Consider the following 24,771-nt stretch of genomic DNA (forward strand, 5'->3'; position numbering starts at 1 on the left):
TCTATAATCATCAAAAATGAGATAGCCCCATTTCATGGGATTTTTCAAGGCAAACGTCTGACAGATTAAGCGGGGTCCTCATCCCGGTTGGAGGACATATCTCTTCCTTCATCATGATGCCAGCCTAGCTTTCGGCCCAAAATCCAAGGTAAGCATGGCAAAAGTCTGGAGATGCCGGGGATTGAACCCGGGGCCTCATACATGCAAAGCATGCGCTCTACCACTGAGCTACATCCCCACTTCTGCAAGGTTTGACTGTATGATTGGAAACCCTGCATTGAACCGACGGCCACATCACCCCATTCGACTCTGCAGTATACAATGTCAGTCAGGAAAATCCTTCAGCCTTGTACCTGGATGATCTTCATGGTCTTATGTACAGATGCCTATATACAGTCTTCTTAGCGCAGTAGGCAGCGCGTCAGTCTCATAATCTGAAGGTCCTGAGTTCGATCCTCAGAGAGGGCATTTATTTCCTTCTTTTGGAATGCAAAATTCTCCGATTTTCTTGAAATGCGCAAACTATGCCTAGTTCAAAGATTTTTCCAAAGCAAATGTCTGACTATTTAAGTGGGGCTCTCACCCCAACTGCATGACAAACTTCTTCTTTCTGCATGATGGCAGGCTAGCCTTCTGGAAAAAAGCCAAGATAAGGAACAGAGGCTCCTGGAGATGCCGGGGATTGAACCCGGGACCTCATACATGCGAAGCATGCGCTCTACCACTGAGCTACATCCCCACTTTTGCCCTCGAGCTGTTTGATGGATGCAAGGAATCCCTGAAACCCAGGGACTGCAAAGTCTCGATCATAATCAATGGAAGGTATTGTTTGAATAAAAGTGAAATATATGGAAATCGAAGCAAAAAATCCTTCGAGCCGGATTTGAACCAGCGACCTAAGGATGTCTGACTTTATGCTACAGTCCTCCGCTCTACCAACTGAGCTATCGAAGGAGTGGCTGAAGTATCTTTCAGCGCTGTAATTATCTCTCGCTCAAGAAAGGTTGTGGGGGTGGGGATCAGGAGCAGATCGATGAAAATCATGAACATTACCTGCAGCTCCCTCTCAAAGTCACCAGTTCTTAGAGCACACTGTAAGGTACGTCTTATCACCCCAAAGGAGGATTTCAGACCAAAGTTCATGTTCTGTCTTGGCTTGGGGATAAGCAGGGGTGCTCCAAATTTCAATTTTACAGAAAGGAAAGGAACTTTGATACAAAGACCTTGGGCAGCATTGGTGGCAAATGGATGGCTGCGCGGAACCATGAAAGAAATGACAGAAAGTTATGGGAGTCATTACTACGCACCCAGCATCAAGAAAGTGCATTTTGGATGCATTTTCAAAAGGAAAGAGAACGGAAAAATCTGTAGATTGAAGGTGATTGAGATAAACAAAATATTCCGTTTTTCTAAAAGCTACTGTAAAGAGTCTCTGGTTTAGAAGAAGAACCCTTACCAATGATCAAGAGAGATGCGACAGATTTCTATCATCAAAGCATTATGGTTGTCAAGATGAATCATCACTTTGATGTCTTCAACAAGTAGGATTCTTTTGATCTATAATCATCAAAAATGAGATAGCCCCATTTCATGGGATTTTTCAAGGCAAACGTCTGACAGATTAAGCGGGGTCCTCATCCCGGTTGGAGGACATATCTCTTCCTTCATCATGATGCCAGCCTAGCTTTCGGCCCAAAATCCAAGGTAAGCATGGCAAAAGTCTGGAGATGCCGGGGATTGAACCCGGGGCCTCATACATGCAAAGCATGCGCTCTACCACTGAGCTACATCCCCACTTCTGCAAGGTTTGACTGTATGATTGGAAACCCTGCATTGAACCGACGGCCACATCACCCCATTCGACTCTGCAGTATACAATGTCAGTCAGGAAAATCCTTCAGCCTTGTACCTGGATGATCTTCATGGTCTTATGTACAGATGCCTATATACAGCCTTCTTAGCGCAGTAGGCAGCGCGTCAGTCTCATAATCTGAAGGTCCTGAGTTCGATCCTCAGAGAGGGCATTTATTTCCTTCTTTTGGAATGCAAAATTCTCCGATTTTCTTGAAATGCGCAAACTATGCCTAGTTCAAAGATTTTTCCAAAGCAAATGTCTGACTATTTAAGTGGGGCTCTCACCCCAACTGCATGACAAACTTCTTCTTTCTGCATGATGGCAGGCTAGCCTTCTGGAAAAAAGCCAAGATAAGGAACAGAGGCTCCTGGAGATGCCGGGGATTGAACCCGGGACCTCATACATGCAAAGCATGCGCTCTACCACTGAGCTACATCCCCACTTTTGCACTCGAGCTGTTTGATGGATGCAAGGAATCCCTGAAACCCAGGGACTGCAAAGTCTCGATCATAATCAATGGAAGGTATTGTTTGAATAAAAGTGAAAGATATGGAAATCGAAGCAAAAAATCCTTCGAGCCGGATTTGAACCAGCGACCTAAGGATGTCTGACTTTATGCTACAGTCCTCCGCTCTACCAACTGAGCTATCGAAGGAGTGGCTGAAGTATCTTTCAGCGCTGTAATTATCTCTCGCTCAAGAAAGGTTGTGGGGGTGGGGATCAGGAGCAGATCGATGAAAATCATGAACATTACCTGCAGCTCCCTCTCAAAGTCACCAGTTCTTAGAGCACACTGTAAGGTACGTCTTATCACCCCAAAGGAGGATTTCAGACCAAAGTTCATGTTCTGTCTTGGCTTGGGGATAAGCAGGGGTGCTCCAAATTTCAATTTTACAGAAAGGAAAGGAACTTTGATACAAAGACCTTGGGCAGCATTGGTGGCAAATGGAGGGCTGCGCGGAACCATGAAAGAAATGACAGAAAGTTATGGGAGTCATTACTACGCACCCAGCATCAAGAACGTGCATTTTGGATGCATTTTCAAAAGGAAAGAGAACGGAAAAATCTGTAGATTGAAGGTGATTGAGATAAACAAAATATTCCGTTTTTCTAAAAGCTACTGTAAAGAGTCTCTGGTTTAGAAGAAGAACCCTTACCAATGATCAAGAGAGATGCGACAGATTTCTATCATCAAAGCATTATGGTTATCAAGATGAATCATCACTTTGATGTCTTCAACAAGTAGGATTCTTTTGATCTATAATCATCAAAAATGAGATAGCCCCATTTCATGGGATTTTTCAAGGCAAACGTCTGACAGATTAAGCGGGGTCCTCATCCCGGTTGGAGGACATATCTCTTCCTTCATCATGATGCCAGCCTAGCTTTCGGCCCAAAATCCAAGGTAAGCATGGCAAAAGTCTGGAGATGCCGGGGATTGAACCCGGGGCCTCATACATGCAAAGCATGCGCTCTACCACTGAGCTACATCCCCACTTCTGCAAGGTTTGACTGTATGATTGGAAACCCTGCATTGAACCGACGGCCACATCACCCCATTCGACTCTGCAGTATACAATGTCAGTCAGGAAAATCCTTCAGCCTTGTACCTGGATGATCTTCATGGTCTTATGTACAGATGCCTATATACAGCCTTCTTAGCGCAGTAGGCAGCGCGTCAGTCTCATAATCTGAAGGTCCTGAGTTCGATCCTCAGAGAGGGCATTTATTTCCTTCTTTTGGAATGCAAAATTCTCCGATTTTCTTGAAATGCGCAAACTATGCCTAGTTCAAAGATTTTTCCAAAGCAAATGTCTGACTATTTAAGTGGGGCTCTCACCCCAACTGCATGACAAACTTCTTCTTTCTGCATGATGGCAGGCTAGCCTTCTGGAAAAAAGCCAAGATAAGGAACAGAGGCTCCTGGAGATGCCGGGGATTGAACCCGGGACCTCATACATGCAAAGCATGCGCTCTACCACTGAGCTACATCCCCACTTTTGCACTCGAGCTGTTTGATGGATGCAAGGAATCCCTGAAACCCAGGGACTGCAAAGTCTCGATCATAATCAATGGAAGGTATTGTTTGAATAAAAGTGAAAGATATGGAAATCGAAGCAAAAAATCCTTCGAGCCGGATTTGAACCAGCGACCTAAGGATGTCTGACTTTATGCTACAGTCCTCCGCTCTACCAACTGAGCTATCGAAGGAGTGGCTGAAGTATCTTTCAGCGCTGTAATTATCTCTCGCTCAAGAAAGGTTGTGGGGGTGGGGATCAGGAGCAGATCGATGAAAATCATGAACATTACCTGCAGCTCCCTCTCAAAGTCACCAGTTCTTAGAGCACACTGTAAGGTACGTCTTATCACCCCAAAGGAGGATTTCAGACCAAAGTTCATGTTCTGTCTTGGCTTGGGGATAAGCAGGGGTGCTCCAAATTTCAATTTTACAGAAAGGAAAGGAACTTTGATACAAAGACCTTGGGCAGCATTGGTGGCAAATGGAGGGCTGCGCGGAACCATGAAAGAAATGACAGAAAGTTATGGGAGTCATTACTACGCACCCAGCATCAAGAACGTGCATTTTGGATGCATTTTCAAAAGGAAAGAGAACGGAAAAATCTGTAGATTGAAGGTGATTGAGATAAACAAAATATTCCGTTTTTCTAAAAGCTACTGTAAAGAGTCTCTGGTTTAGAAGAAGAACCCTTACCAATGATCAAGAGAGATGCGACAGATTTCTATCATCAAAGCATTATGGTTGTCAAGATGAATCATCACTTTGATGTCTTCAACAAGTAGGATTCTTTTGATCTATAATCATCAAAAATGAGATAGCCCCATTTCATGGGATTTTTCAAGGCAAACGTCTGACAGATTAAGCGGGGTCCTCATCCCGGTTGGAGGACATATCTCTTCCTTCATCATGATGCCAGCCTAGCTTTCGGCCCAAAATCCAAGGTAAGCATGGCAAAAGTCTGGAGATGCCGGGGATTGAACCCGGGGCCTCATACATGCAAAGCATGCGCTCTACCACTGAGCTACATCCCCACTTCTGCAAGGTTTGACTGTATGATTGGAAACCCTGCATTGAACCGACGGCCACATCACCCCATTCGACTCTGCAGTATACAATGTCAGTCAGGAAAATCCTTCAGCCTTGTACCTGGATGATCTTCATGGTCTTATGTACAGATGCCTATATACAGCCTTCTTAGCGCAGTAGGCAGCGCGTCAGTCTCATAATCTGAAGGTCCTGAGTTCGATCCTCAGAGAGGGCATTTATTTCCTTCTTTTGGAATGCAAAATTCTCCGATTTTCTTGAAATGCGCAAACTATGCCTAGTTCAAAGATTTTTCCAAAGCAAATGTCTGACTATTTAAGTGGGGCTCTCACCCCAACTGCATGACAAACTTCTTCTTTCTGCATGATGGCAGGCTAGCCTTCTGGAAAAAAGCCAAGATAAGGAACAGAGGCTCCTGGAGATGCCGGGGATTGAACCCGGGACCTCATACATGCGAAGCATGCGCTCTACCACTGAGCTACATCCCCACTTTTGCACTCGAGCTGTTTGATGGATGCAAGGAATCCCTGAAACCCAGGGACTGCAAAGTCTCGATCATAATCAATGGAAGGTATTGTTTGAATAAAAGTGAAAGATATGGAAATCGAAGCAAAAAATCCTTCGAGCCGGATTTGAACCAGCGACCTAAGGATGTCTGACTTTATGCTACAGTCCTCCGCTCTACCAACTGAGCTATCGAAGGAGTGGCTGAAGTATCTTTCAGCGCTGTAATTATCTCTCGCTCAAGAAAGGTTGTGGGGGTGGGGATCAGGAGCAGATCGATGAAAATCATGAACATTACCTGCAGCTCCCTCTCAAAGTCACCAGTTCTTAGAGCACACTGTAAGGTACATCTTATCACCCCAAAGGAGGATTTCAGACCAAAGTTCATGTTCTGTCTTGGCTTGGGGATAAGCAGGGGTGCTCCAAATTTCAATTTTACAGAAAGGAAAGGAACTTTGATACAAAGACCTTGGGCAGCATTGGTGGCAAATGGATGGCTGCGCGGAACCATGAAAGAAATGACAGAAAGTTATGGGAGTCATTACTACGCACCCAGCATCAAGAAAGTGCATTTTGGATGCATTTTCAAAAGGAAAGAGAACGGAAAAATCTGTAGATTGAAGGTGATTGAGATAAACAAAATATTCCGTTTTTCTAAAAGCTACTGTAAAGAGTCTCTGGTTTAGAAGAAGAACCCTTACCAATGATCAAGAGAGATGCGACAGATTTCTATCATCAAAGCATTATGGTTGTCAAGATGAATCATCACTTTGATGTCTTCAACAAGTAGGATTCTTTTGATCTATAATCATCAAAAATGAGATAGCCCCATTTCATGGGATTTTTCAAGGCAAACGTCTGACAGATTAAGCGGGGTCCTCATCCCGGTTGGAGGACATATCTCTTCCTTCATCATGATGCCAGCCTAGCTTTCGGCCCAAAATCCAAGGTAAGCATGGCAAAAGTCTGGAGATGCCGGGGATTGAACCCGGGGCCTCATACATGCAAAGCATGCGCTCTACCACTGAGCTACATCCCCACTTCTGCAAGGTTTGACTGTATGATTGGAAACCCTGCATTGAACCGACGGCCACATCACCCCATTCGACTCTGCAGTATACAATGTCAGTCAGGAAAATCCTTGAGCCTTGTACCTGGATGATCTTCATGGTCTTATGTACAGATGCCTATATACAGCCTTCTTAGCGCAGTAGGCAGCGCGTCAGTCTCATAATCTGAAGGTCCTGAGTTCGATCCTCAGAGAGGGCATTTATTTCCTTCTTTTGGAATGCAAAATTCTCCGATTTTCTTGAAATGCGCAAACTATGCCTAGTTCAAAGATTTTTCCAAAGCAAATGTCTGACTATTTAAGTGGGGCTCTCACCCCAACTGCATGACAAACTTCTTCTTTCTGCATGATGGCAGGCTAGCCTTCTGGAAAAAAGCCAAGATAAGGAACAGAGGCTCCTGGAGATGCCGGGGATTGAACCCGGGACCTCATACATGCAAAGCATGCGCTCTACCACTGAGCTACATCCCCACTTTTGCACTCGAGCTGTTTGATGGATGCAAGGAATCCCTGAAACCCAGGGACTGCAAAGTCTCGATCATATTCAATGGAAGGTATTGTTTGAATAAAAGTGAAAGATATGGAAATCGAAGCAAAAAATCCTTCGAGCCGGATTTGAACCAGCGACCTAAGGATGTCTGACTTTATGCTACAGTCCTCCGCTCTCCCAACTGAGCTATCGAAGGAGTGGCTGAAGTATCTTTCAGCGCTGTAATTATCTCTCGCTCAAGAAAGGTTGTGGGGGTGGGGATCAGGAGCAGATCGATGAAAATCATGAACATTACCTGCAGCTCCCTCTCAAAGTCACCAGTTCTTAGAGCACACTGTAAGGTACGTCTTATCACCCCAAAGGAGGATTTCAGACCAAAGTTCATGTTCTGTCTTGGCTTGGGGATAAGCAGGGGTGCTCCAAATTTCAATTTTACAGAAAGGAAAGGAACTTTGATACAAAGACCTTGGGCAGCATTGGTGGCAAATGGAGGGCTGCGCGGAACCATGAAAGAAATGACAGAAAGTTATGGGAGTCATTACTACGCACCCAGCATCAAGAACGTGCATTTTGGATGCATTTTCAAAAGGAAAGAGAACGGAAAAATCTGTAGATTGAAGGTGATTGAGATAAACAAAATATTCCGTTTTTCTAAAAGCTACTGTAAAGAGTCTCTGGTTTAGAAGAAGAACCCTTACCAATGATCAAGAGAGATGCGACAGATTTCTATCATCAAAGCATTATGGTTGTCAAGATGAATCATCACTTTGATGTCTTCAACAAGTAGGATTCTTTTGATCTATAATCATCAAAAATGAGATAGCCCCATTTCATGGGATTTTTCAAGGCAAACGTCTGACAGATTAAGCGGGGTCCTCATCCCGGTTGGAGGACATATCTCTTCCTTCATCATGATGCCAGCCTAGCTTTCGGCCCAAAATCCAAGGTAAGCATGGCAAAAGTCTGGAGATGCCGGGGATTGAACCCGGGGCCTCATACATGCAAAGCATGCGCTCTACCACTGAGCTACATCCCCACTTCTGCAAGGTTTGACTGTATGATTGGAAACCCTGCATTGAACCGACGGCCACATCACCCCATTCGACTCTGCAGTATACAATGTCAGTCAGGAAAATCCTTCAGCCTTGTACCTGGATGATCTTCATGGTCTTATGTACAGATGCCTATATACAGTCTTCTTAGCGCAGTAGGCAGCGCGTCAGTCTCATAATCTGAAGGTCCTGAGTTCGATCCTCAGAGAGGGCATTTATTTCCTTCTTTTGGAATGCAAAATTCTCCGATTTTCTTGAAATGCGCAAACTATGCCTAGTTCAAAGATTTTTCCAAAGCAAATGTCTGACTATTTAAGTGGGGCTCTCACCCCAACTGCATGACAAACTTCTTCTTTCTGCATGATGGCAGGCTAGCCTTCTGGAAAAAAGCCAAGATAAGGAACAGAGGCTCCTGGAGATGCCGGGGATTGAACCCGGGACCTCATACATGCGAAGCATGCGCTCTACCACTGAGCTACATCCCCACTTTTGCCCTCGAGCTGTTTGATGGATGCAAGGAATCCCTGAAACCCAGGGACTGCAAAGTCTCGATCATAATCAATGGAAGGTATTGTTTGAATAAAAGTGAAATATATGGAAATCGAAGCAAAAAATCCTTCGAGCCGGATTTGAACCAGCGACCTAAGGATGTCTGACTTTATGCTACAGTCCTCCGCTCTACCAACTGAGCTATCGAAGGAGTGGCTGAAGTATCTTTCAGCGCTGTAATTATCTCTCGCTCAAGAAAGGTTGTGGGGGTGGGGATCAGGAGCAGATCGATGAAAATCATGAACATTACCTGCAGCTCCCTCTCAAAGTCACCAGTTCTTAGAGCACACTGTAAGGTACATCTTATCACCCCAAAGGAGGATTTCAGACCAAAGTTCATGTTCTGTCTTGGCTTGGGGATAAGCAGGGGTGCTCCAAATTTCAATTTTACAGAAAGGAAAGGAACTTTGATACAAAGACCTTGGGCAGCATTGGTGGCAAATGGATGGCTGCGCGGAACCATGAAAGAAATGACAGAAAGTTATGGGAGTCATTACTACGCACCCAGCATCAAGAAAGTGCATTTTGGATGCATTTTCAAAAGGAAAGAGAACGGAAAAATCTGTAGATTGAAGGTGATTGAGATAAACAAAATATTCCGTTTTTCTAAAAGCTACTGTAAAGAGTCTCTGGTTTAGAAGAAGAACCCTTACCAATGATCAAGAGAGATGCGACAGATTTCTATCATCAAAGCATTATGGTTGTCAAGATGAATCATCACTTTGATGTCTTCAACAAGTAGGATTCTTTTGATCTATAATCATCAAAAATGAGATAGCCCCATTTCATGGGATTTTTCAAGGCAAACGTCTGACAGATTAAGCGGGGTCCTCATCCCGGTTGGAGGACATATCTCTTCCTTCATCATGATGCCAGCCTAGCTTTCGGCCCAAAATCCAAGGTAAGCATGGCAAAAGTCTGGAGATGCCGGGGATTGAACCCGGGGCCTCATACATGCAAAGCATGCGCTCTACCACTGAGCTACATCCCCACTTCTGCAAGGTTTGACTGTATGATTGGAAACCCTGCATTGAACCGACGGCCACATCACCCCATTCGACTCTGCAGTATACAATGTCAGTCAGGAAAATCCTTCAGCCTTGTACCTGGATGATCTTCATGGTCTTATGTACAGATGCCTATATACAGCCTTCTTAGCGCAGTAGGCAGCGCGTCAGTCTCATAATCTGAAGGTCCTGAGTTCGATCCTCAGAGAGGGCATTTATTTCCTTCTTTTGGAATGCAAAATTCTCCGATTTTCTTGAAATGCGCAAACTATGCCTAGTTCAAAGATTTTTCCAAAGCAAATGTCTGACTATTTAAGTGGGGCTCTCACCCCAACTGCATGACAAACTTCTTCTTTCTGCATGATGGCAGGCTAGCCTTCTGGAAAAAAGCCAAGATAAGGAACAGAGGCTCCTGGAGATGCCGGGGATTGAACCCGGGACCTCATACATGCAAAGCATGCGCTCTACCACTGAGCTACATCCCCACTTTTGCACTCGAGCTGTTTGATGGATGCAAGGAATCCCTGAAACCCAGGGACTGCAAAGTCTCGATCATAATCAATGGAAGGTATTGTTTGAATAAAAGTGAAAGATATGGAAATCGAAGCAAAAAATCCTTCGAGCCGGATTTGAACCAGCGACCTAAGGATGTCTGACTTTATGCTACAGTCCTCCGCTCTACCAACTGAGCTATCGAAGGAGTGGCTGAAGTATCTTTCAGCGCTGTAATTATCTCTCGCTCAAGAAAGGTTGTGGGGGTGGGGATCAGGAGCAGATCGATGAAAATCATGAACATTACCTGCAGCTCCCTCTCAAAGTCACCAGTTCTTAGAGCACACTGTAAGGTACGTCTTATCACCCCAAAGGAGGATTTCAGACCAAAGTTCATGTTCTGTCTTGGCTTGGGGATAAGCAGGGGTGCTCCAAATTTCAATTTTACAGAAAGGAAAGGAACTTTGATACAAAGACCTTGGGCAGCATTGGTGGCAAATGGAGGGCTGCGCGGAACCATGAAAGAAATGACAGAAAGTTATGGGAGTCATTACTACGCACCCAGCATCAAGAACGTGCATTTTGGATGCATTTTCAAAAGGAAAGAGAACGGAAAAATCTGTAGATTGAAGGTGATTGAGATAAACAAAATATTCCGTTTTTCTAAAAGCTACTGTAAAGAGTCTCTGGTTTAGAAGAAGAACCCTTACCAATGATCAAGAGAGATGCGACAGATTTCTATCATCAAAGCATTATGGTTGTCAAGATGAATCATCACTTTGATGTCTTCAACAAGTAGGATTCTTTTGATCTATAATCATCAAAAATGAGATAGCCCCATTTCATGGGATTTTTCAAGGCAAACGTCTGACAGATTAAGCGGGGTCCTCATCCCGGTTGGAGGACATATCTCTTCCTTCATCATGATGCCAGCCTAGCTTTCGGCCCAAAATCCAAGGTAAGCATGGCAAAAGTCTGGAGATGCCGGGGATTGAACCCGGGGCCTCATACATGCAAAGCATGCGCTCTACCACTGAGCTACATCCCCACTTCTGCAAGGTTTGACTGTATGATTGGAAACCCTGCATTGAACCGACGGCCACATCACCCCATTCGACTCTGCAGTATACAATGTCAGTCAGGAAAATCCTTCAGCCTTGTACCTGGATGATCTTCATGGTCTTATGTACAGATGCCTATATACAGCCTTCTTAGCGCAGTAGGCAGCGTGTCAGTCTCATAATCTGAAGGTCCTGAGTTCGATCCTCAGAGAGGGCATTTATTTCCTTCTTTTGGAATGCAAAATTCTCCGATTTTCTTGAAATGCGCAAACTATGCCTAGTTCAAAGATTTTTCCAAAGCAAATGTCTGACTATTTAAGTGGGGCTCTCACCCCAACTGCATGACAAACTTCTTCTTTCTGCATGATGGCAGGCTAGCCTTCTGGAAAAAAGCCAAGATAAGGAACAGAGGCTCCTGGAGATGCCGGGGATTGAACCCGGGACCTCATACATGCAAAGCATGCGCTCTACCACTGAGCTACATCCCCACTTTTGCACTCGAGCTGTTTGATGGATGCAAGGAATCCCTGAAACCCAGGGACTGCAAAGTCTCGATCATAATCAATGGAAGGTATTGTTTGAATAAAAGTGAAAGATATGGAAATCGAAGCAAAAAATCCTTCGAGCCGGATTTGAACCAGCGACCTAAGGATGTCTGACTTTATGCTACAGTCCTCCGCTCTACCAACTGAGCTATCGAAGGAGTGGCTGAAGTATCTTTCAGCGCTGTAATTATCTCTCGCTCAAGAAAGGTTGTGGGGGTGGGGATCAGGAGCAGATCGATGAAAATCATGAACATTACCTGCAGCTCCCTCTCAAAGTCACCAGTTCTTAGAGCACACTGTAAGGTACGTCTTATCACCCCAAAGGAGGATTTCAGACCAAAGTTCATGTTCTGTCTTGGCTTGGGGATAAGCAGGGGTGCTCCAAATTTCAATTTTACAGAAAGGAAAGGAACTTTGATACAAAGACCTTGGGCAGCATTGGTGGCAAATGGAGGGCTGCGCGGAACCATGAAAGAAATGACAGAAAGTTATGGGAGTCATTACTACGCACCCAGCATCAAGAACGTGCATTTTGGATGCATTTTCAAAAGGAAAGAGAACGGAAAAATCTGTAGATTGAAGGTGATTGAGATAAACAAAATATTCCGTTTTTCTAAAAGCTACTGTAAAGAGTCTCTGGTTTAGAAGAAGAACCCTTACCAATGATCAAGAGAGATGCGACAGATTTCTATCATCAAAGCATTATGGTTGTCAAGATGAATCATCACTTTGATGTCTTCAACAAGTAGGATTCTTTTGATCTATAATCATCAAAAATGAGATAGCCCCATTTCATGGGATTTTTCAAGGCAAACGTCTGACAGATTAAGCGGGGTCCTCATCCCGGTTGGAGGACATATCTCTTCCTTCATCATGATGCCAGCCTAGCTTTCGGCCCAAAATCCAAGGTAAGCATGGCAAAAGTCTGGAGATGCCGGGGATTGAACCCGGGGCCTCATACATGCAAAGCATGCGCTCTACCACTGAGCTACATCCCCACTTCTGCAAGGTTTGACTGTATGATTGGAAACCCTGCATTGAACCGACGGCCACATCACCCCATTCGACTCTGCAGTATACAATGTCAGTCAGGAAAATCCTTCAGCCTTGTACCTGGATGATCTTCATGGTCTTATGTACAAATGCCTATATACAGCCTTCTTAGCGCAGTAGGCAGCGCGTCAGTCTCATAATCTGAAGGTCCTGAGTTCGATCCTCAGAGAGGGCATTTATTTCCTTCTTTTGGAATGCAAAATTCTCCGATTTTCTTGAAATGCGCAAACTATGCCTAGTTCAAAGATTTTTCCAAAGCAAATGTCTGACTATTTAAGTGGGGCTCTCACCCCAACTGCATGACAAACTTCTTCTTTCTGCATGATGGCAGGCTAGCCTTCTGGAAAAAAGCCAAGATAAGGAACAGAGGCTCCTGGAGATGCCGGGGATTGAACCCGGGACCTCATACATGCAAAGCATGCGCTCTACCACTGAGCTACATCCCCACTTTTGCACTCGAGCTGTTTGATGGATGCAAGGAATCCCTGAAACCCAGGGACTGCAAAGTCTCGATCATAATCAATGGAAGGTATTGTTTGAATAAAAGTGAAAGATATGGAAATCGAAGCAAAAAATCCTTCGAGCCGGATTTGAACCAGCGACCTAAGGATGTCTGACTTTATGCTACAGTCCTCCGCTCTACCAACTGAGCTATCGAAGGAGTGGCTGAAGTATCTTTCAGCGCTGTAATTATCTCTCGCTCAAGAAAGGTTGTGGGGGTGGGGATCAGGAGCAGATCGATGAAAATCATGAACATTACCTGCAGCTCCCTCTCAAAGTCACCAGTTCTTAGAGCACACTGTAAGGTACGTCTTATCACCCCAAAGGAGGATTTCAGACCAAAGTTCATGTTCTGTCTTGGCTTGGGGATAAGCAGGGGTGCTCCAAATTTCAATTTTACAGAAAGGAAAGGAACTTTGATACAAAGACCTTGGGCAGCATTGGTGGCAAATGGAGGGCTGCGCGGAACCATGAAAGAAATGACAGAAAGTTATGGGAGTCATTACTACGCACCCAGCATCAAGAACGTGCATTTTGGATGCATTTTCAAAAGGAAAGAGAACGGAAAAATCTGTAGATTGAAGGTGATTGAGATAAACAAAATATTCCGTTTTTCTAAAAGCTACTGTAAAGAGTCTCTGGTTTAGAAGAAGAACCCTTACCAATGATCAAGAGAGATGCGACAGATTTCTATCATCAAAGCATTATGGTTGTCAAGATGAATCATCACTTTGATGTCTTCAACAAGTAGGATTCTTTTGATCTATAATCATCAAAAATGAGATAGCCCCATTTCATGGGATTTTTCAAGGCAAACGTCTGACAGATTAAGCGGGGTCCTCATCCCGGTTGGAGGACATATCTCTTCCTTCATCATGATGCCAGCCTAGCTTTCGGCCCAAAATCCAAGGTAAGAATGGCAAAAGTCTGGAGATGCCGGGGATTGAACCCGGGGCCTCATACATGCAAAGCATGCGCTCTACCACTGAGCTACATCCCCACTTCTGCAAGGTTTGACTGTATGATTGGAAGCCCTGCATTGAACCGACGGCCACATCACCCCATTCGACTCTGCAGTATACAATGTCAGTCAGGAAAATCCTTCAGCCTTGTACCTGGATGATCTTCATGGTCTTATGTACAGATGCCTATATACAGTCTTCTTAGCGCAGTAGGCAGCGCGTCAGTCTCATAATCTGAAGGTCCTGAGTTCGATCCTCAGAGAGGGCATTTATTTCCTTCTTTTGGAATGCAAAATTCTCCGATTTTCTTGAAATGCGCAAACTATGCCTAGTTCAAAGATTTTTCCAAAGCAAATGTCTGACTATTTAAGTGGGGCTCTCACCCCAACTGCATGACAAACTTCTTCTTTCTGCATGATGGCAGGCTAGCCTTCTGGAAAAAAGCCAAGATAAGGAACAGAGGCTCCTGGAGATGCCGGGGATTGAACCCGGGACCTCATACATGCGAAGCATGCGCTCTACCACTGAGCTACATCCCCACTTTTGCCCTCGAGCTGTTTGATGGATGCAAGGAATCCCTGAAACCCAGGGACTGCAAAGTCTCGATCATAATCAATGGAAGGTATTGTTTGAATAAAAGTGAAATATATGGAAATCGAAGCAAAAAATCCTTCGAGCCGGATTTGAACCAGCGACCTAAGGATGTCTGACTTTATGCTACAGTCCTCCGCTCTACCAACTGAGCTATCGAAGGAGTGGCTGAAGTATCTTTCAGCGCTGTAATTATCTCTCGCTCAAGAAAGGTTGTGGGGGTGGGGATCAGGAGCAGATCGATGAAAATCATGAACATTACCTGCAGCTCCCTCTCAAAGTCACCAGTTCTTAGAGCACACTGTAAGGTACATCTTATCACCCCAAAGGAGGATTTCAGACCAAAGTTCATGTTCTGTCTTGGCTTGGGGATAAGCAGGGGTGCTCCAAATTTCAATTTTACAGAAAGGAAAGGAACTTTGATACAAAGACCTTGGGCAGCATTGGTGGCAAATGGATGGCTGCGCGGAACCATGAAAGAAATGACAGAAAGTTATGGGAGTCATTACTACGCACCCAGCATCAAGAAAGTGCATTTTGGATGCATTTTCAAAAGGAAAGAGAACGGAAAAATCTGTAGATTGAAGGTGATTGAGATAAACAAAATATTCCGTTTTTCTAAAAGCTACTGTAAAGAGTCTCTGGTTTAGAAGAAGAACCCTTACCAATGATCAAGAGAGATGCGACAGATTTCTATCATCAAAGCATTATGGTTGTCAAGATGAATCATCACTTTGATGTCTTCAACAAGTAGGATTCTTTTGATCTATAATCATCAAAAATGAGATAGCCCCATTTCATGGGATTTTTCAAGGCAAACGTCTGACAGATTAAGCGGGGTCCTCATCCCGGTTGGAGGACATATCTCTTCCTTCATCATGATGCCAGCCTAGCTTTCGGCCCAAAATCCAAGGTAAGCATGGCAAAAGTCTGGAGATGCCGGGGATTGAACCCGGGGCCTCATACATGCAAAGCATGCGCTCTACCACTGAGCTACATCCCCACTTCTGCAAGGTTTGACTGTATGATTGGAAACCCTGCATTGAACCGACGGCCACATCACCCCATTTGACTCTGCAGTATACAATGTCAGTCAGGAAAATCCTTCAGCCTTGTACCTGGATGATCTTCATGGTCTTATGTACAGATGCCTATATACAGCCTTCTTAGCGCAGTAGGCAGCGCGTCAGTCTCATAATCTGAAGGTCCTGAGTTCGATCCTCAGAGAGGGCATTTATTTCCTTCTTTTGGAATGCAAAATTCTCCGATTTTCTTGAAATGCGCAAACTATGCCTAGTTCAAAGATTTTTCCAAAGCAAATGTCTGACTATTTAAGTGGGGCTCTCACCCCAACTGCATGACAAACTTCTTCTTTCTGCATGATGGCAGGCTAGCCTTCTGGAAAAAAGCCAAGATAAGGAACAGAGGCTCCTGGAGATGCCGGGGATTGAACCCGGGACCTCATACATGCAAAGCATGCGCTCTACCACTGAGCTACATCCCCACTTTTGCACTCGAGCTGTTTGATGGATGCAAGGAATCCCTGAAACCCAGGGACTGCAAAGTCTCGATCATAATCAATGGAAGGTATTGTTTGAATAAAAGTGAAAGATATGGAAATCGAAGCAAAAAATCCTTCGAGCCGGATTTGAACCAGCGACCTAAGGATGTCTGACTTTATGCTACAGTCCTCCGCTCTACCAACTGAGCTATCGAAGGAGTGGCTGAAGTATCTTTCAGCGCTGTAATTATCTCTCGCTCAAGAAAGGTTGTGGGGGTGGGGATCAGGAGCAGATCGATGAAAATCATGAACATTACCTGCAGCTCCCTCTCAAAGTCACCAGTTCTTAGAGCACACTGTAAGGTACGTCTTATCACCCCAAAGGAGGATTTCAGACCAAAGTTCATGTTCTGTCTTGGCTTGGGGATAAGCAGGGGTGCTCCAAATTTCAATTTTACAGAAAGGAAAGGAACTTTGATACAAAGACCTTGGGCAGCATTGGTGGCAAATGGAGGGCTGCGCGGAACCATGAAAGAAATGACAGAAAGTTATGGGAGTCATTACTACGCACCCAGCATCAAGAACGTGCATTTTGGATGCATTTTCAAAAGGAAAGAGAACGGAAAAATCTGTAGATTGAAGGTGATTGAGATAAACAAAATATTCCGTTTTTCTAAAAGCTACTGTAAAGAGTCTCTGGTTTAGAAGAAGAACCCTTACCAATGATCAAGAGAGATGCGACAGATTTCTATCATCAAAGCATTATGGTTGTCAAGATGAATCATCACTTTGATGTCTTCAACAAGTAGGATTCTTTTGATCTATAATCATCAAAAATGAGATAGCCCCATTTCATGGGATTTTTCAAGGCAAACGTCTGACAGATTAAGCGGGGTCCTCATCCCGGTTGGAGGACATATCTCTTCCTTCATCATGATGCCAGCCTAGCTTTCGGCCCAAAATCCAAGGTAAGCATGGCAAAAGTCTGGAGATGCCGGGGATTGAACCCGGGGCCTCATACATGCAAAGCATGCGCTCTACCACTGAGCTACATCCCCACTTCTGCAAGGTTTGACTGTATGATTGGAAACCCTGCATTGAACCGACGGCCACATCACCCCATTCGACTCTGCAGTATACAATGTCAGTCAGGAAAATCCTTCAGCCTTGTACCTGGATGATCTTCATGGTCTTATGTACAGATGCCTATATACAGCCTTCTTAGCGCAGTAGGCAGCGCGTCAGTCTCATAATCTGAAGGTCCTGAGTTCGATCCTCAGAGAGGGCATTTATTTCCTTCTTTTGGAATGCAAAATTCTCCGATTTTCTTGAAATGCGCAAACTATGCCTAGTTCAAAGATTTTTCCAAAGCAAATGTCTGACTATTTAAGTGGGGCTCTCACCCCAACTGCATGACAAACTTCTTCTTTCTGCATGATGGCAGGCTAGCCTTCTGGAAAAAAGCCAAGATAAGGAACAGAGGCTCCTGGAGATGCCGGGGATTGAACCAGGGACCTCATACATGCAAAGCATGCGCTCTACCACTGAGCTACATCCCCACTTTTGCACTCGAGCTGTTTGATGGATGCAAGGAATCCCTGAAACCCAGGGACTGCAAAGTCTCGATCATAATCAATGGAAGGTATTGTTTGAATAAAAGTGAAAGATATGGAAATCGAAGCAAAAAATCCTTCGAGCCGGATTTGAACCAGCGACCTAAGGATGTCTGACTTTATGCTACAGTCCTCCGCTCTACCAACTGAGCTATCGAAGGAGTGGCTGAAGTATCTTTCAGCGCTGTAATTATCTCTCGCTCAAGAAAGGTTGTGGGGGTGGGGATCAGGAGCAGATCGATGAAAATCATGAACATTACCTGCAGCTCCCTCTCAAAGTCACCAGTTCTTAGAGCACACTGTAAGGTACGTCTTATCACCCCAAAGGAGGATTTCAGACCAAAGTTCATGTTCTGTCTTGGCTTGGGGATAAGCAGGGGTGCTCCAAATTTCAATTTTACAGAAAGGAAAGGAACTTTGATACAAAGACCTTGGGCAGCATTGGTGGCAAATGGAGGGCTGCGCGGAACCATGAAAGAAATGACAGAAAGTTATGGGAGTCATTACTACGCACCCAGCATCAAGAACGTGCATTTTGGATGCATTTTCAAAAGGAAAGAGAACGGAAAAATCTGTAGATTGAAGGTGATTGAGATAAACAAAATATTCCGTTTTTCTAAAAGCTACTGTAAAGAGTCTCTGGTTTAGAAGAAGAACCCTTACCAATGATCAAGAGAGATGCGACAGATTTCTATCATCAAAGCATTATGGTTGTCAAGATGAATCATCACTTTGATGTCTTCAACAAGTAGGATTCTTTTGATCTATAATCATCAAAAATGAGATAGCCCCATTTCATGGGATTTTTCAAGGCAAACGTCTGACAGATTAAGCGGGGTCCTCATCCCGGTTGGAGGACATATCTCTTCCTTCATCATGATGCCAGCCTAGCTTTCGGCCCAAAATCCAAGGTAAGCATGGCAAAAGTCTGGAGATGCCGGGGATTGAACCCGGGGCCTCATACATGCAAAGCATGCGCTCTACCACTGAGCTACATCCCCACTTCTGCAAGGTTTGACTGTATGATTGGAAACCCTGCATTGAACCGACGGCCACATCACCCCATTCGACTCTGCAGTATACAATGTCAGTCAGGAAAATCCTTCAGCCTTGTACCTGGATGATCTTCATGGTCTTATGTACAGATGCCTATATACAGTCTTCTTAGCGCAGTAGGCAGCGCGTCAGTCTCATAATCTGAAGGTCCTGAGTTCGATCCTCAGAGAGGGCATTTATTTCCTTCTTTTGGAATGCAAAATTCTCCGATTTTCTTGAAATGCGCAAACTATGCCTAGTTCAAAGATTTTTCCAAAGCAAATGTCTGACTATTTAAGTGGGGCTCTCACCCCAACTGCATGACAAACTTCTTCTTTCTGCATGATGGCAGGCTAGCCTTCTGGAAAAAAGCCAAGATAAGGAACAGAGGCTCCTGGAGATGCCGGGGATTGAACCCGGGACCTCATACATGCAAAGCATGCGCTCTACCACTGAGCTACATCCCCACTTTTGCACTCGAGCTGTTTGATGGATGCAAGGAATCCCTGAAACCCAGGGACTGCAAAGTCTCGATCATAATCAATGGAAGGTATTGTTTGAATAAAAGTGAAAGATATGGAAATCGAAGCAAAAAATCCTTCGAGCCGGATTTGAACCAGCGACCTAAGGATGTCTGACTTTATGCTACAGTCCTCCGCTCTACCAACTGAGCTATCGAAGGAGTGGCTGAAGTATCTTTCAGCGCTGTAATTATCTCTCGCTCAAGAAAGGTTGTGGGGGTGGGGATCAGGAGCAGATCGATGAAAATCATGAACATTACCTGCAGCTCCCTCTCAAAGTCACCAGTTCTTAGAGCACACTGTAAGGTACGTCTTATCACCCCAAAGGAGGATTTCAGACCAAAGTTCATGTTCTGTCTTGGCTTGGGGATAAGCAGGGGTGCTCCAAATTTCAATTTTACAGAAAGGAAAGGAACTTTGATACAAAGACCTTGGGCAGCATTGGTGGCAAATGGAGGGCTGCGCGGAACCATGAAAGAAATGACAGAAAGTTATGGGAGTCATTACTACGCACCCAGCATCAAGAACGTGCATTTTGGATGCATTTTCAAAAGGAAAGAGAACGGAAAAATCTGTAGATTGAAGGTGATTGAGATAAACAAAATATTCCGTTTTTCTAAAAGCTACTGTAAAGAGTCTCTGGTTTAGAAGAAGAACCCTTACCAATGATCAAGAGAGATGCGACAGATTTCTATCATCAAAGCATTATGGTTGTCAAGATGAATCATCACTTTGATGTCTTCAACAAGTAGGATTCTTTTGATCTATAATCATCAAAAATGAGATAGCCCCATTTCATGGGATTTTTCAAGGCAAACGTCTGACAGATTAAGCGGGGTCCTCATCCCGGTTGGAGGACATATCTCTTCCTTCATCATGATGCCAGCCTAGCTTTCGGCCCAAAATCCAAGGTAAGCATGGCAAAAGTCTGGAGATGCCGGGGATTGAACCCGGGGCCTCATACATGCAAAGCATGCGCTCTACCACTGAGCTACATCCCCACTTCTGCAAGGTTTGACTGTATGATTGGAAACCCTGCATTGAACCGACGGCCACATCACCCCATTCGACTCTGCAGTATACAATGTCAGTCAGGAAAATCCTTCAGCCTTGTACCTGGATGATCTTCATGGTCTTATGTACAGATGCCTATATACAGTCTTCTTAGCGCAGTAGGCAGCGCGTCAGTCTCATAATCTGAAGGTCCTGAGTTCGATCCTCAGAGAGGGCATTTATTTCCTTCTTTTGGAATGCAAAATTCTCCGATTTTCTTGAAATGCGCAAACTATGCCTAGTTCAAAGATTTTTCCAAAGCAAATGTCTGACTATTTAAGTGGGGCTCTCACCCCAACTGCATGACAAACTTCTTCTTTCTGCATGATGGCAGGCTAGCCTTCTGGAAAAAAGCCAAGATAAGGAACAGAGGCTCCTGGAGATGCCGGGGATTGAACCCGGGACCTCATACATGCGAAGCATGCGCTCTACCACTGAGCTACATCCCCACTTTTGCCCTCGAGCTGTTTGATGGATGCAAGGAATCCCTGAAACCCAGGGACTGCAAAGTCTCGATCATAATCAATGGAAGGTATTGTTTGAATAAAAGTGAAATATATGGAAATCGAAGCAAAAAATCCTTCGAGCCGGATTTGAACCAGCGACCTAAGGATGTCTGACTTTATGCTACAGTCCTCCGCTCTACCAACTGAGCTATCGAAGGAGTGGCTGAAGTATCTTTCAGCGCTGTAATTATCTCTCGCTCAAGAAAGGTTGTGGGGGTGGGGATCAGGAGCAGATCGATGAAAATCATGAACATTACCTGCAGCTCCCTCTCAAAGTCACCAGTTCTTAGAGCACACTGTAAGGTACATCTTATCACCCCAAAGGAGGATTTCAGACCAAAGTTCATGTTCTGTCTTGGCTTGGGGATAAGCAGGGGTGCTCCAAATTTCAATTTTACAGAAAGGAAAGGAACTTTGATACAAAGACCTTGGGCAGCATTGGTGGCAAATGGATGGCTGCGCGGAACCATGAAAGAAATGACAGAAAGTTATGGGAGTCATTACTACGCACCCAGCATCAAGAAAGTGCATTTTGGATGCATTTTCAAAAGGAAAGAGAACGGAAAAATCTGTAGATTGAAGGTGATTGAGATAAACAAAATATTCCGTTTTTCTAAAAGCTACTGTAAAGAGTCTCTGGTTTAGAAGAAGAACCCTTACCAATGATCAAGAGAGATGCGACAGATTTCTATCATCAAAGCATTATGGTTGTCAAGATGAATCATCACTTTGATGTCTTCAACAAGTAGGATTCTTTTGATCTATAATCATCAAAAATGAGATAGCCCCATTTCATGGGATTTTTCAAGGCAAACGTCTGACAGATTAAGCGGGGTCCTCATCCCGGTTGGAGGACATATCTCTTCCTTCATCATGATGCCAGCCTAGCTTTCGGCCCAAAATCCAAGGTAAGCATGGCAAAAGTCTGGAGATGCCGGGGATTGAACCCGGGGCCTCATACATGCAAAGCATGCGCTCTACCACTGAGCTACATCCCCACTTCTGCAAGGTTTGACTGTATGATTGGAAACCCTGCATTGAACCGACGGCCACATCACCCCATTCGACTCTGCAGTATACAATGTCAGTCAGGAAAATCCTTCAGCCTTGTACCTGGATGATCTTCATGGTCTTATGTACAGATGCCTATATACAGCCTTCTTAGCGCAGTAGGCAGCGCGTCAGTCTCATAATCTGAAGGTCCTGAGTTCGATCCTCAGAGAGGGCATTTATTTCCTTCTTTTGGAATGCAAAATTCTCCGATTTTCTTGAAATGCGCAAACTATGCCTAGTTCAAAGATTTTTCCAAAGCAAATGTCTGACTATTTAAGTGGGGCTCTCACCCCAACTGCATGACAAACTTCTTCTTTCTGCATGATGGCAGGCTAGCCTTCTGGAAAAAAGCCAAGATAAGGAACAGAGGCTCCTGGAGATGCCGGGGATTGAACCAGGGACCTCATACATGCAAAGCATGCGCTCTACCACTGAGCTACATCCCCACTTTTGCACTCGAGCTGTTTGATGGATGCAAGGAATCCCTGAAACCCAGGGACTGCAAAGTCTCGATCATAATCAATGGAAGGTATTGTTTGAATAAAAGTGAAAGATATGGAAATCGAAGCAAAAAATCCTTCGAGCCGGATTTGAACCAGCGACCTAAGGATGTCTGACTTTATGCTACAGTCCTCCGCTCTACCAACTGAGCTATCGAAGGAGTGGCTGAAGTATCTTTCAGCGCTGTAATTATCTCTCGCTCAAGAAAGGTTGTGGGGGTGGGGATCAGGAGCAGATCGATGAAAATCATGAACATTACCTGCAGCTCCCTCTCAAAGTCACCAGTTCTTAGAGCACACTGTAAGGTACGTCTTATCACCCCAAAGGAGGATTTCAGACCAAAGTTCATGTTCTGTCTTGGCTTGGGGATAAGCAGGGGTGCTCCAAATTTCAATTTTACAGAAAGGAAAGGAACTTTGATACAAAGACCTTGGGCAGCATTGGTGGCAAATGGAGGGCTGCGCGGAACCATGAAAGAAATGACAGAAAGTTATGGGAGTCATTACTACGCACCCAGCATCAAGAACGTGCATTTTGGATGCATTTTCAAAAGGAAAGAGAACGGAAAAATCTGTAGATTGAAGGTGATTGAGATAAACAAAATATTCCGTTTTTCTAAAAGCTACTGTAAAGAGTCTCTGGTTTAGAAGAAGAACCCTTACCAATGATCAAGAGAGATGCGACAGATTTCTATCATCAAAGCATTATGGTTGTCAAGATGAATCATCACTTTGATGTCTTCAACAAGTAGGATTCTTTTGATCTATAATCATCAAAAATGAGATAGCCCCATTTCATGGGATTTTTCAAGGCAAACGTCTGACAGATTAAGCGGGGTCCTCATCCCGGTTGGAGGACATATCTCTTCCTTCATCATGATGCCAGCCTAGCTTTCGGCCCAAAATCCAAGGTAAGAATGGCAAAAGTCTGGAGATGCCGGGGATTGAACCCGGGGCCTCATACATGCAAAGCATGCGCTCTACCACTGAGCTACATCCCCACTTCTGCAAGGTTTGACTGTATGATTGGAAACCCTGCATTGAACCGACGGCCACATCACCCCATTCGACTCTGCAGTATACAATGTCAGTCAGGAAAATCCTTCAGCCTTGTACCTGGATGATCTTCATGGTCTTATGTACAGATGCCTATATACAGTCTTCTTAGCGCAGTAGGCAGCGCGTCAGTCTCATAATCTGAAGGTCCTGAGTTCGATCCTCAGAGAGGGCATTTATTTCCTTCTTTTGGAATGCAAAATTCTCCGATTTTCTTGAAATGCGCAAACTATGCCTAGTTCAAAGATTTTTCCAAAGCAAATGTCTGACTATTTAAGTGGGGCTCTCACCCCAACTGCATGACAAACTTCTTCTTTCTGCATGATGGCAGGCTAGCCTTCTGGAAAAAAGCCAAGATAAGGAACAGAGGCTCCTGGAGATGCCGGGGATTGAACCCGGGACCTCATACATGCGAAGCATGCGCTCTACCACTGAGCTACATCCCCACTTTTGCCCTCGAGCTGTTTGATGGATGCAAGGAATCCCTGAAACCCAGGGACTGCAAAGTCTCGATCATAATCAATGGAAGGTATTGTTTGAATAAAAGTGAAATATATGGAAATCGAAGCAAAAAATCCTTCGAGCCGGATTTGAACCAGCGACCTAAGGATGTCTGACTTTATGCTACAGTCCTCCGCTCTACCAACTGAGCTATCGAAGGAGTGGCTGAAGTATCTTTCAGCGCTGTAATTATCTCTCGCTCAAGAAAGGTTGTGGGGGTGGGGATCAGGAGCAGATCGATGAAAATCATGAACATTACCTGCAGCTCCCTCTCAAAGTCACCAGTTCTTAGAGCACACTGTAAGGTACGTCTTATCACCCCAAAGGAGGATTTCAGACCAAAGTTCATGTTCTGTCTTGGCTTGGGGATAAGCAGGGGTGCTCCAAATTTCAATTTTACAGAAAGGAAAGGAACTTTGATACAAAGACCTTGGGCAGCATTGGTGGCAAATGGAGGGCTGCGCGGAACCATGAAAGAAATGACAGAAAGTTATGGGAGTCATTACTACGCACCCAGCATCAAGAACGTGCATTTTGGATGCATTTTCAAAAGGAAAGAGAACGGAAAAATCTGTAGATTGAAGGTGATTGAGATAAACAAAATATTCCGTTTTTCTAAAAGCTACTGTAAAGAGTC

General features: G+C 44.5%; 30 non-coding genes across 30 annotated transcripts; 9 read left to right on the plus strand and 21 right to left on the minus strand.

Annotated features, from left to right (window-relative positions):
* Nucleotides 1-667: 667 nt before the first annotated feature.
* TRNAA-CGC (transfer RNA alanine (anticodon CGC)) lies at nucleotides 668-739 on the minus strand. The gene has a single exon. It is a non-coding gene; the product is annotated as a tRNA-Ala (tRNA).
* A 129-nt stretch (nucleotides 740-868) lies between these two features.
* Nucleotides 869-954, minus strand: TRNAY-GUA (transfer RNA tyrosine (anticodon GUA)). The gene is given in 2 exon segments: nucleotides 869-904; nucleotides 918-954. It is a non-coding gene; the product is annotated as a tRNA-Tyr (tRNA).
* A 997-nt stretch (nucleotides 955-1,951) lies between these two features.
* On the plus strand, nucleotides 1,952-2,024 carry TRNAM-CAU (transfer RNA methionine (anticodon CAU)). Its single transcript has one exon. It is a non-coding gene; the product is annotated as a tRNA-Met (tRNA).
* A 400-nt stretch (nucleotides 2,025-2,424) lies between these two features.
* TRNAY-GUA (transfer RNA tyrosine (anticodon GUA)) lies at nucleotides 2,425-2,510 on the minus strand. Its single transcript is given in 2 exon segments — nucleotides 2,425-2,460; nucleotides 2,474-2,510. It is a non-coding gene; the product is annotated as a tRNA-Tyr (tRNA).
* A 997-nt stretch (nucleotides 2,511-3,507) lies between these two features.
* TRNAM-CAU (transfer RNA methionine (anticodon CAU)) lies at nucleotides 3,508-3,580 on the plus strand. Its single transcript has one exon. It is a non-coding gene; the product is annotated as a tRNA-Met (tRNA).
* Nucleotides 3,581-3,980: 400 nt separating this feature from the next.
* On the minus strand, nucleotides 3,981-4,066 carry TRNAY-GUA (transfer RNA tyrosine (anticodon GUA)). The gene is given in 2 exon segments: nucleotides 3,981-4,016; nucleotides 4,030-4,066. It is a non-coding gene; the product is annotated as a tRNA-Tyr (tRNA).
* Nucleotides 4,067-5,063: 997 nt separating this feature from the next.
* On the plus strand, nucleotides 5,064-5,136 carry TRNAM-CAU (transfer RNA methionine (anticodon CAU)). The gene has a single exon. It is a non-coding gene; the product is annotated as a tRNA-Met (tRNA).
* A 199-nt stretch (nucleotides 5,137-5,335) lies between these two features.
* Nucleotides 5,336-5,407, minus strand: TRNAA-CGC (transfer RNA alanine (anticodon CGC)). Its single transcript has one exon. It is a non-coding gene; the product is annotated as a tRNA-Ala (tRNA).
* Nucleotides 5,408-5,536: 129 nt separating this feature from the next.
* Nucleotides 5,537-5,622, minus strand: TRNAY-GUA (transfer RNA tyrosine (anticodon GUA)). The gene is given in 2 exon segments: nucleotides 5,537-5,572; nucleotides 5,586-5,622. It is a non-coding gene; the product is annotated as a tRNA-Tyr (tRNA).
* A 997-nt stretch (nucleotides 5,623-6,619) lies between these two features.
* TRNAM-CAU (transfer RNA methionine (anticodon CAU)) lies at nucleotides 6,620-6,692 on the plus strand. Its single transcript has one exon. It is a non-coding gene; the product is annotated as a tRNA-Met (tRNA).
* Nucleotides 6,693-8,447: 1,755 nt separating this feature from the next.
* Nucleotides 8,448-8,519, minus strand: TRNAA-CGC (transfer RNA alanine (anticodon CGC)). The gene has a single exon. It is a non-coding gene; the product is annotated as a tRNA-Ala (tRNA).
* Nucleotides 8,520-8,648: 129 nt separating this feature from the next.
* TRNAY-GUA (transfer RNA tyrosine (anticodon GUA)) lies at nucleotides 8,649-8,734 on the minus strand. Its single transcript is given in 2 exon segments — nucleotides 8,649-8,684; nucleotides 8,698-8,734. It is a non-coding gene; the product is annotated as a tRNA-Tyr (tRNA).
* A 997-nt stretch (nucleotides 8,735-9,731) lies between these two features.
* On the plus strand, nucleotides 9,732-9,804 carry TRNAM-CAU (transfer RNA methionine (anticodon CAU)). Its single transcript has one exon. It is a non-coding gene; the product is annotated as a tRNA-Met (tRNA).
* A 400-nt stretch (nucleotides 9,805-10,204) lies between these two features.
* TRNAY-GUA (transfer RNA tyrosine (anticodon GUA)) lies at nucleotides 10,205-10,290 on the minus strand. Its single transcript is given in 2 exon segments — nucleotides 10,205-10,240; nucleotides 10,254-10,290. It is a non-coding gene; the product is annotated as a tRNA-Tyr (tRNA).
* Nucleotides 10,291-11,760: 1,470 nt separating this feature from the next.
* Nucleotides 11,761-11,846, minus strand: TRNAY-GUA (transfer RNA tyrosine (anticodon GUA)). The gene is given in 2 exon segments: nucleotides 11,761-11,796; nucleotides 11,810-11,846. It is a non-coding gene; the product is annotated as a tRNA-Tyr (tRNA).
* A 997-nt stretch (nucleotides 11,847-12,843) lies between these two features.
* On the plus strand, nucleotides 12,844-12,916 carry TRNAM-CAU (transfer RNA methionine (anticodon CAU)). The gene has a single exon. It is a non-coding gene; the product is annotated as a tRNA-Met (tRNA).
* A 400-nt stretch (nucleotides 12,917-13,316) lies between these two features.
* TRNAY-GUA (transfer RNA tyrosine (anticodon GUA)) lies at nucleotides 13,317-13,402 on the minus strand. The gene is given in 2 exon segments: nucleotides 13,317-13,352; nucleotides 13,366-13,402. It is a non-coding gene; the product is annotated as a tRNA-Tyr (tRNA).
* Nucleotides 13,403-14,671: 1,269 nt separating this feature from the next.
* TRNAA-CGC (transfer RNA alanine (anticodon CGC)) lies at nucleotides 14,672-14,743 on the minus strand. The gene has a single exon. It is a non-coding gene; the product is annotated as a tRNA-Ala (tRNA).
* A 129-nt stretch (nucleotides 14,744-14,872) lies between these two features.
* TRNAY-GUA (transfer RNA tyrosine (anticodon GUA)) lies at nucleotides 14,873-14,958 on the minus strand. Its single transcript is given in 2 exon segments — nucleotides 14,873-14,908; nucleotides 14,922-14,958. It is a non-coding gene; the product is annotated as a tRNA-Tyr (tRNA).
* Nucleotides 14,959-15,955: 997 nt separating this feature from the next.
* Nucleotides 15,956-16,028, plus strand: TRNAM-CAU (transfer RNA methionine (anticodon CAU)). The gene has a single exon. It is a non-coding gene; the product is annotated as a tRNA-Met (tRNA).
* Nucleotides 16,029-16,428: 400 nt separating this feature from the next.
* On the minus strand, nucleotides 16,429-16,514 carry TRNAY-GUA (transfer RNA tyrosine (anticodon GUA)). The gene is given in 2 exon segments: nucleotides 16,429-16,464; nucleotides 16,478-16,514. It is a non-coding gene; the product is annotated as a tRNA-Tyr (tRNA).
* Nucleotides 16,515-17,511: 997 nt separating this feature from the next.
* TRNAM-CAU (transfer RNA methionine (anticodon CAU)) lies at nucleotides 17,512-17,584 on the plus strand. The gene has a single exon. It is a non-coding gene; the product is annotated as a tRNA-Met (tRNA).
* Nucleotides 17,585-17,984: 400 nt separating this feature from the next.
* On the minus strand, nucleotides 17,985-18,070 carry TRNAY-GUA (transfer RNA tyrosine (anticodon GUA)). The gene is given in 2 exon segments: nucleotides 17,985-18,020; nucleotides 18,034-18,070. It is a non-coding gene; the product is annotated as a tRNA-Tyr (tRNA).
* Nucleotides 18,071-19,540: 1,470 nt separating this feature from the next.
* Nucleotides 19,541-19,626, minus strand: TRNAY-GUA (transfer RNA tyrosine (anticodon GUA)). The gene is given in 2 exon segments: nucleotides 19,541-19,576; nucleotides 19,590-19,626. It is a non-coding gene; the product is annotated as a tRNA-Tyr (tRNA).
* A 1,269-nt stretch (nucleotides 19,627-20,895) lies between these two features.
* On the minus strand, nucleotides 20,896-20,967 carry TRNAA-CGC (transfer RNA alanine (anticodon CGC)). The gene has a single exon. It is a non-coding gene; the product is annotated as a tRNA-Ala (tRNA).
* A 129-nt stretch (nucleotides 20,968-21,096) lies between these two features.
* On the minus strand, nucleotides 21,097-21,182 carry TRNAY-GUA (transfer RNA tyrosine (anticodon GUA)). The gene is given in 2 exon segments: nucleotides 21,097-21,132; nucleotides 21,146-21,182. It is a non-coding gene; the product is annotated as a tRNA-Tyr (tRNA).
* Nucleotides 21,183-22,179: 997 nt separating this feature from the next.
* TRNAM-CAU (transfer RNA methionine (anticodon CAU)) lies at nucleotides 22,180-22,252 on the plus strand. Its single transcript has one exon. It is a non-coding gene; the product is annotated as a tRNA-Met (tRNA).
* Nucleotides 22,253-22,652: 400 nt separating this feature from the next.
* On the minus strand, nucleotides 22,653-22,738 carry TRNAY-GUA (transfer RNA tyrosine (anticodon GUA)). The gene is given in 2 exon segments: nucleotides 22,653-22,688; nucleotides 22,702-22,738. It is a non-coding gene; the product is annotated as a tRNA-Tyr (tRNA).
* Nucleotides 22,739-24,007: 1,269 nt separating this feature from the next.
* Nucleotides 24,008-24,079, minus strand: TRNAA-CGC (transfer RNA alanine (anticodon CGC)). The gene has a single exon. It is a non-coding gene; the product is annotated as a tRNA-Ala (tRNA).
* A 129-nt stretch (nucleotides 24,080-24,208) lies between these two features.
* On the minus strand, nucleotides 24,209-24,294 carry TRNAY-GUA (transfer RNA tyrosine (anticodon GUA)). Its single transcript is given in 2 exon segments — nucleotides 24,209-24,244; nucleotides 24,258-24,294. It is a non-coding gene; the product is annotated as a tRNA-Tyr (tRNA).
* Between the last annotated feature and the right edge of the window lie 477 nt (nucleotides 24,295-24,771).

The sequence above is a fragment of the Triturus cristatus genome, chromosome 4_1 (assembly GCF_964204655.1).
Source record: "Triturus cristatus chromosome 4_1, aTriCri1.1, whole genome shotgun sequence".
Taxonomy (NCBI): domain Eukaryota; kingdom Metazoa; phylum Chordata; class Amphibia; order Caudata; family Salamandridae; genus Triturus; species Triturus cristatus.